Source organism: Trematomus bernacchii, unplaced genomic scaffold (genome assembly GCF_902827165.1).
Source record: "Trematomus bernacchii unplaced genomic scaffold, fTreBer1.1, whole genome shotgun sequence".
Classification (NCBI taxonomy): Eukaryota; Metazoa; Chordata; class Actinopteri; order Perciformes; family Nototheniidae; genus Trematomus; species Trematomus bernacchii.
Genome location: NW_022987649.1, coordinates 396,353 through 404,564, shown reverse-complemented (window position 1 = coordinate 404,564; position 8,212 = coordinate 396,353). Strand labels below are relative to the sequence as shown.

The 8,212-nt window shown below is 40.1% G+C and overlaps 1 long non-coding RNA gene across 2 annotated transcripts; it reads left to right on the top strand.

The window, feature by feature from the left end:
- The first annotated feature begins 226 nt into the window (after positions 1-226).
- On the top strand, positions 227-2,637 carry LOC117486327. Of its 2 annotated transcripts, XR_004556263.1 has the most exons (4): positions 232-501; positions 905-1,166; positions 1,360-1,427; positions 1,823-2,635. It is a non-coding gene; the product is annotated as an uncharacterized LOC117486327 (long non-coding RNA). The 2 variants fall into 2 exon arrangements; XR_004556262.1 differs by having other exon boundaries at positions 227-1,166; positions 1,823-2,637.
- The last annotated feature ends 5,575 nt before the right edge of the window (positions 2,638-8,212 follow it).

Genomic DNA, 8,212 nt, shown 5'->3' with positions numbered 1-8,212 from the left:
TATTACAAAATAACAATAAACAGTACTGTAAACATTATGTAAATAACCCAATTTGTGTTCTGTGAAACTGAAAAGGATATTACAGTGTTTTTTGTTACTTTTCGTTGGCTGTTGACAGGAAGTTGTTGTTGCTATGGAAACAACATGACGGAGAAAAAAGTAATATCTTCTCCATATAAAGACGTAGAAAGTAAAGAATAACGTGGTGGCCTACCAGATCTGTTACAATGAAGGCTCGATAATCAGCTCACGACATATAGGTGTGTCGTGTGTGTACAGAGTTATAAAGGTTGGTATAAAATCCTTGTTAAATCGGAGAATTAATTCGGGTTACGCCAGAGGTGGCGATATATGCTCCAAGTGGAAGCGATTCGCCATTAAATAAAAGAAGAAGAAGAAGAATTACGCCATCTGGTGTCACAAACAAACGTGTGCCTGCATTAGCTTTGTTACGGCAATGGATTGTGGGAGATTCTCATAACATGTGAGGATCTCTCGAGGGTAAGGTGCCTGTATTATTTTGGTGGACAAAATGTATGTTTTTATTTTATAAGGACTATAACGTTTTGTTGTGTTTGTTTAGTTTAATGTTAATCGTTTAATGCTCACACAGCAGCATGTTTTTTGTGTGTTTGGCTATTGGTTTTATATGATTTATCAACGTGATCATCAATAGCTAATCTGAGCTAATAAGCTAATGGGAGAGCTGCTCCACACGATGCCTCGACTACAAAGTCTTCCATGTTTCTACGCTTCTTCCTCTGTGTCACAGTTTCGGGAATATCAAGATCATTGCACAGGGCCTTGGTCTTGCTTTCTCGTCACTTCTGTAACTTTTCAGTGTGTTCTCAACTGCTGTTTTGTAATTTACTGCCTGCACCAAGTCAATTGTTTCTTTCTGCAGGTATTTGTGCAGGCCCTGAGTGGTTGAGAGCAGTGTCTGGAACAGGACAAGCATGTAGATGGTACTGCATTTGCAAAACTTGCTTTCCAGCCCCTTTGCCAGAGGGGCTGAAAGGCTCCCTAAAGTCTTGATCAAAGCAGGGAGGTTTTTGACATGCCCAGCGAACAAGTTATTTGTCCCCTACCTCTAGCTGTTTCTGAAATGTTTGCAATCTCTAATGGTGGAGAAGAAAGAGTAGAGACACTCCAGGAGATCAACGCAGGTATGTGAGTTTTGTACACCAGTTTTTTTAAGTTTAATGTTTCACATTGCTTATGAAAAATATACTACCACTATATGATCACTGATGTTTTGTTGTTGACTGGACACTTATTTTTTTAAAGAGATGGCATGTGAGGATCTCTTAAGCAATGAAGCTCACGTGTCCTTTTTATATGCTGTCCATTGAAATGCAGGAAAGTAATCACCAACTGTGAGTGATCTGTTGCCGAGGGGACACTACACCGGAGTTACATAAGCAGAGGTAAAGTACTATTTTTGGGGGGAACTCCCCCAGGAAGATTTTTTTTAAATATTGAAGTTAAAAGCATCAATCTGGTGCACTTTGAGAGCAACATTAAGAGATCTATACATCTCTCAACACCCATATGTCAAAAAAAAATCAAAGAATCAGAATCAGAAACAGGTTTATTATTTAAAAACACTTGATTTTCCAATTAAATCATAAACTATGTCAAATTATTAGAAGTTGTTAGTAATGAGATTAAACTGAAAAAAGGGATGGAAGGAGGAAATAATAATCCCTCATCACTTGCTTCCTTCCTCACTTGCTGCTTCCTTCATCACATTACCTTTCATTTGCTTCGTTTTTTCTCCCCATCATCACTCGCTGTCTTCACACTCTTTATTGTTTTGTAGGTGGAAGTGTTAGGCTAAATCGCCTTGGTTTGACCTTCGCAAATCGGTCGACGACCTCCCCATGGAGGGTGACATGCCTGTATGCCAATTAATATTTTTTCCCCAACTCCAGAAAACCTGTTTTGAAGCTCCTCCAGCATTCTGTCGAGAACTGGAAAGAAGAGCCTTGTGTATGTTTGAATTTTCATGTTCTCGAAAAGAATCCAATGCACGCTTCCAGTTTGTGTATCCTGAGGTGGTGAGGGTGTCCCTTTGATCCCTTGATTGCTTTGGTTTGCCATATAGTCTACAACTAAAGCAGAATGCTGCATTGGCAGTGGTAGAATATTCAACCCATTTAAAAGTATCAAACCAACTTGGTTGAAATGATCTCTTTTGCTGGCCAAACATGCCGGATGGAAAACAGTGATGTCTCACTTGCCTTGGCCCTGTATCTGCAGTCCCTAAATCAGTTACCCAGTTACCCATTGACTCTTGTCTGTTCTGATGTTCCTGTTCATTGTTGTTCTTATCTGTTGTATCTCCTTCTTGTGTGTCCCTTTCTCCTGTTCTCCTTTCTTCATCCTCTACTATTTTTGGCTCATCTGTGATGACTGTGTAGGTAAACACAAACAAGTATTTAAAATCAGTTTCCAGCTCTGTCAAATAAATGAATTTCAAGATACACAAATTTGTCTTCATTAAAATGAGTGTCACCACACTGTCACAAAATATAATACTAACCAATTGAAAATAGTTAAATTGACATTGGAAACCTCTTGTACAGTAGATATCACTGTTAGTAGTTATCTGCCAATAGGAGAGAATCATTCCTATACAAATGCAGTTTGAGTAATTCACTTAATATATTTACTTAACACTTAAATATAGTCATTTTCACGTAATACTCGAATAGTCATCTTTCTGCATTCAAAACTAAGGAAAGCTGTACAATTTGACATGATAATGAGGAAAAAAGGCCTCCGACAATGCAGATTTTTTGATCATATCAATTTTAAGATGGGGGTTGAGGCTTAATATTTGGGAGCATAGTGTCCCTTGTCCCCTTTCAGGAGCCCTACTGGATTAGCTTTGATCTGAAATCTTTGTATATAAAAAGCTTGTTAGCTGGCTGTCCATCTCATAATGTTCACATAGAAACTAGCTATCAATAGGAAATATCAATCAGAATTATAATTTCATGCAAAAATCTGTCACAAAAAGAGGTTGCACATTTAAATTCAGGTGTTATGGCAACGTCAGTGGCCAAACAGCCACATTTACTGCTGCAAATACGTTCAAACGTGCTGTCGACAGTAAAGCAGTGGCAACTAGGCCACCATTTAAACTGACTTTTCTCAGAAATACTGTCACATAACATCCATATATTTCAGTGCTAGTTTGATGCTTAGCTAAGCTAACTATGAAACACTTTAACTGACAGGACTCAGGATCAACAGTGTACTGTAAGGTAGCTTCTAGCTTCCTGTCAAACAGTAAGTCAACATTTCCCAGAGAGCTTTCTTTGAAATCACCAGGTAACGCTAAAAAACACAACATTTATATTGTATGACAAAGTGTTTATTTAATATATCTGGCTCGCTATAGCTACTTGCTAACGGTTTAGATTACCCGTGCGATTCAAAGTAACGTCAACGTAGCTGTAATTTATGCTTTGCTTACATGTTCGCATAACTTGTAAGTTTACTGACATGTACATACCTTGTTCACCTGGCTCAGGTGGTGGCTCTGGGGTTGTTGTGTGAGCCACCACTTGAGTATTGCCGTCTTTTTTATTGAAAACATGTCTAATGTCCATCTTCAGAATCTCCGCGTCCGGGGCTGACAGTTTAAAGTTTAAACATTGTCACAGAGGAGAGGTACGTACCTGTCAGCCAATAAAACACGTTTATTTCCATGCAACTCTCTGATTGGTCTGGTGGTGTCTTGGCTTGCCTATGTTGCATTCACTGAACACGGGAAATTACAAATCTGCCGTCCTATAGGTAAAGAAGTACGGTTAATGTATTATATTGAGGGAGAATTTGTCCGGGGCTAAAGAAAAAACATCCGGGGCTAAAGCCCCGGATGCCTACCCCAGGCGACGCCACTGGATCCATTGCAGCCCCTTTTTTTAGAGATTTGGGTATGGAGGAAAATAGAGAGGGTTGTGTTTTCTGACACTTGGTGAGTTCCCTGGAACACCGGGGACACATATTCATGTAAAAAAAGACGTACAAAAGTGCAATTAGCATGATAGGTCCCCTTTAAAGAACTCAGTATACCCTACTGTCCTACTAGGGCATTGCGTTCCAAGAATGCAGGGTTGTTGGTTGTTCCTAGAGTCTCTAAAAGTACAATGGGAGCCAGAGCCTTTTCTTATCAAGCTCCACTTTTGTGGAATCAGCTTCCAGTTTGTGTTCGGGCGGCAGACACCCTATCCGTTTTTAAGAGTGCGCTTAAGACCTTCCTTTTTGATAAAGCTTATAGTTAGGGCTGAGATTCAGCCCCTAGTTTTGCTGCTATAGGCTTAGTTTGTCGGGGGACACCTTACTTCTTCCTTCTCTCTGTCTATACCTGTGTACTCTCATGTTCCCAATAACCCAGCTTCCCCAAATTTCTTTTTGGTGTCTATATACGCCGGGATCCAGAGTCATGGATGATCCTGTTGCTGTGGTCCTGAGTCCTGGATCGCGAGCCCTGGATCTTGAGTCGTGGCTGTGCCTGCTGCTGTGGTCCTGGATCATAAGTCCTGGATGGATATCCTCGTGGATTCATCTTCTTATTATAGACACATGCATTTCCAAACATTTGGACTACCTATGTTGCAAATGTGTTATCTTTTCAATTTACACACGGCATCTATTGCACGTCTGTCCGTCCTGGGAGAGGGATCCTTCCTCGGTTGCTCTCCCTGAGGTTTCTCACATTTTTCCACTCTACATATGTGCCAGATTTGCCCCAGTTTGCGACTCTTACAACCTCAGATCCAGTGCCTGGATACGGTTCCAGGTACCTGCTGTGCGGACTGAGGCTGGAAAAAGGAGTCTTTTTTATTATGGTCCTTGGTCTTGGAATGACCTTCAATCAAGCCTAAAACTGAGGGCATTTGTCTCTATAGCATGCTTTAAATTGAAGTTGTCTGAAGTCCTCACCACCAGCTGCTCTTGCAGTAATAAGTAGTGTACCTTTCTTACTGTCCTAATGTGCACAATGTAGTGACTGCTTTTTCGTCTTTTGTTTTCTTAGTTATGTTCTCTGTATTTTATATGTTTGTGTTATGTGTTATGTGCAACGTTGCTGCCTTCTTGGCCAGGTCAGCATTGAAAATGAGATTTTATCTCAATGCTTTTATCTGGTTAAATAAAGGTTAAATAAAAAATGTAAAAATATTCCCCTTTAAACTGTGGGTTTTCTCCGGAAGTTTTTCCTTGTACGATGTGAGGGTCTAAGGACAGAGGGTGTCGTATTGTCATACTGATAATCTGTACAAACTGTGAAGTCCACTGAGACAAATGTAACATTTGTGATATTGGGCTATATAAATAAACATTGATTGATTGATTGATTGATTGATTGATTGATTGATTGATTGATTGATTTAGCAATAGTAGGGTTGGGTAGAAATAAGAGTCCGGGGTTAGATGGGCTAACAGCAGAATTTTATATCACTTTCAGGGAACTGTTAGTACCAGTATTACACAGGGTGTTTAAACACATTGAGGAGGAGGATGACTTACCGACCAGCATGGCAACAGGGGTTATAAGTATCATTTTCAAAAAGGGGGATAGAGATAGATTAGAGAACTACAGGCCGTTAAGCATGCTTAACAATGATTATAAAATACTGGCTAGAGTACTGGGAAATAGAATCAAGAGGGTTATCAAAACAGTTGTGGGTGGGACTCAGGCGTATAGTGTACCGGGGAGGGATATAAGTGATACGACAAGTAGTATCAGAGACACTATTAAACATATGAAGGAGGAGAGGGGTGGCATTATAATGAGTCTTGATTTGAACAAAGCATTTGATAGTGTTAATAATGAATATTTATATAGAGTGTTAGAGAAAGCGGGGTTTGGAGTGAAGTTGGTGGGTTGGATTAAAAGATTATACAGTCGGGCAGTGAGTTGTGTTAAGATAAATGTATTATGTAATACATAACAAACGTGTTTAGGTTAGGGAGGTCGGTCAGGCAAGGTTGTCCTCTCTCCTCCATGTTGTATGCCTTGTCAGCAGAACCGTTAGCTACAATGCTAATTCAAAACAAAAACATTAGAGGGGTGGAGATACCGGGGGGACAAATTAGTCTCCTGTACCAATATGAAGATGATACTACGATTACGGTTAGAGATAGGGTTAGTGTGAGGGAAGTGTTAGAAATAGTGGGGCAGTATGGTAGGGCGTCAGGGGCAAAGATAAACATAGATAAATCAGAGGTAATGTATATAGGCGAGGATGGGGTAGGTAGGACAGGAATAGGGCTCAAGGAAAGGAAAGACTATTTTAAGGTGCTGGGTGTTAATTTGGGTATAAAGGAAATGGAGGGGAGAGATATGCAATATGAGGGAATTATTAACAGCATGAAGAAAACGCTCAAGTTTTGGAAGATGAGACATTTGAAGTTAAGAGGGAAGGTAGTTGTTATTAATGGGCTTATAGTGAGTAAATTGGTCTATATCTGTTATGGAAATGCCTGAGAGGGTTCATAAGGAAATTGAGACAGCAATAAGTGAGTTTTTGTGGGATGGGAGGGGCGTTAAAATAGCTAGGGAGGTAATGGAGAATGAGTATAAGGATGGAGGGATGAAGCTGATCAATTTGGAAAGGAAAAACAAGGCATTAAGGGTCAAAATGATATTAAAATATATTAGTGACAAAGAAGATAAAAAAGATCATGTATGGAAAGTATTTTTAAAGGAAGCAATTAATAAGTGTGGAGGCTGTGGTGACAATGCTTTATTTATGGCTTTAAAAAAAGAAATGCTTAATAGTGTTTCGGAGTACCACAGAGAGGCTCTATTAGCATGGGGTGAGTTCTTAAAAGGGGTAAAGCATGAGTGTGTGAATGTGGAACAAGTGTGGAATCAGCCTGTTTTTCTGAACCATATGATCGCTGTGGAGCAGTGTCCTGTATTCGATCTCCCAATGTGGAAGGCGGGTTTTAGACACATCAGGGATTTGGTTTATGAGTTTGTACCGGGGTTTATGGGGGCACAGGTGATAGTGGATGAGGTGAGGGGTAGGGGGGGAATTATGCTTTTGAGAACAGCGGAAGGGATCATGAAGAGGGTTAAAAAGGGTATGCCTGTTAGGTGGATGAGAATGATTGGCTGGTGCCCCACGAGGACGCATACGGGAAAACGCATACACAAACGCAATCTCAATTGCAAAAAAGGCTTCCGTCCACACGCAATAGACACCGGATAGTGTCTGTTCACACGAGACAGCTCGGTTTAGATCCAACCGCTGGAAAAGCTGCAGTACATATGCCGAGCCTGTACGTGGCGCTGTAACTTCCTCCACAAAAGCAGCGAAGAAGCATGGTTGTCATGGTTGCCCTTCTGTTTATTCTCCGTGGTGGGGGAACCGGGCTGAGTTTTTCGCCGGTCAATGTGTGTTAAAGTTTAAATCTTCCGGACAAAATTATAAAAGTGCCGGTCAAAGGTCTTCTTTGTTATTTATTGAGCTTTAAAACAAATGAATAACGACTTTATAGGCCTATAATAATATAATAAAACACGGAGGATGGAGATCTATTTTTCTCCCCCTCTTCTGACTTCATCAGAGCACGGCTCCCCTCTCCTGCAGGGGGGCGTGGTCAGCTGCAGCTCACAGAATCAGCCCTGTGCAAAAACAGGGCTGGAGAACAGCACATAGAGCAAAATGAGGCATGGCTAAAATGCATGATCTGTTTGGTATTTTGAAAACAGAAACGTATAAATATACCTTATATAGGTATGGCCCTACAATATATCATTTAAATATAGCATGATAGGTCCACTTTAACCTGTTAAGCCCTGAGCCTGTTTTTCAGCTTTCAGGCTCGAAAATGCCACTTACACAACAAAGACTATATCTTCACTTCTAAAAGAGGGAAATTAATAATCTTTTTTCTCAAAGCAAGGTTACATCTGTGAGTTGGATGAAGAAGTGTCAGAAATCAATATAGATGTTTTTATTTTAAAATAAATTCATAAGGAACATAGTAAAAACATGTAAATTCTATCTCCGCCTAAAAAAAACCCATTCCAGATAGTGAAAACCACCCTTGGATGATGGGTTAGTAGACTAAAAGCTTTAGGAATCCAAAGTACAAAATATAATAAGTACCCTGTATCAAGATTGATGCAAAACAAGATAAATTTGACCTTTTTAGAGAGATTTAGAAAAATAAAGTCCAGGCGGAC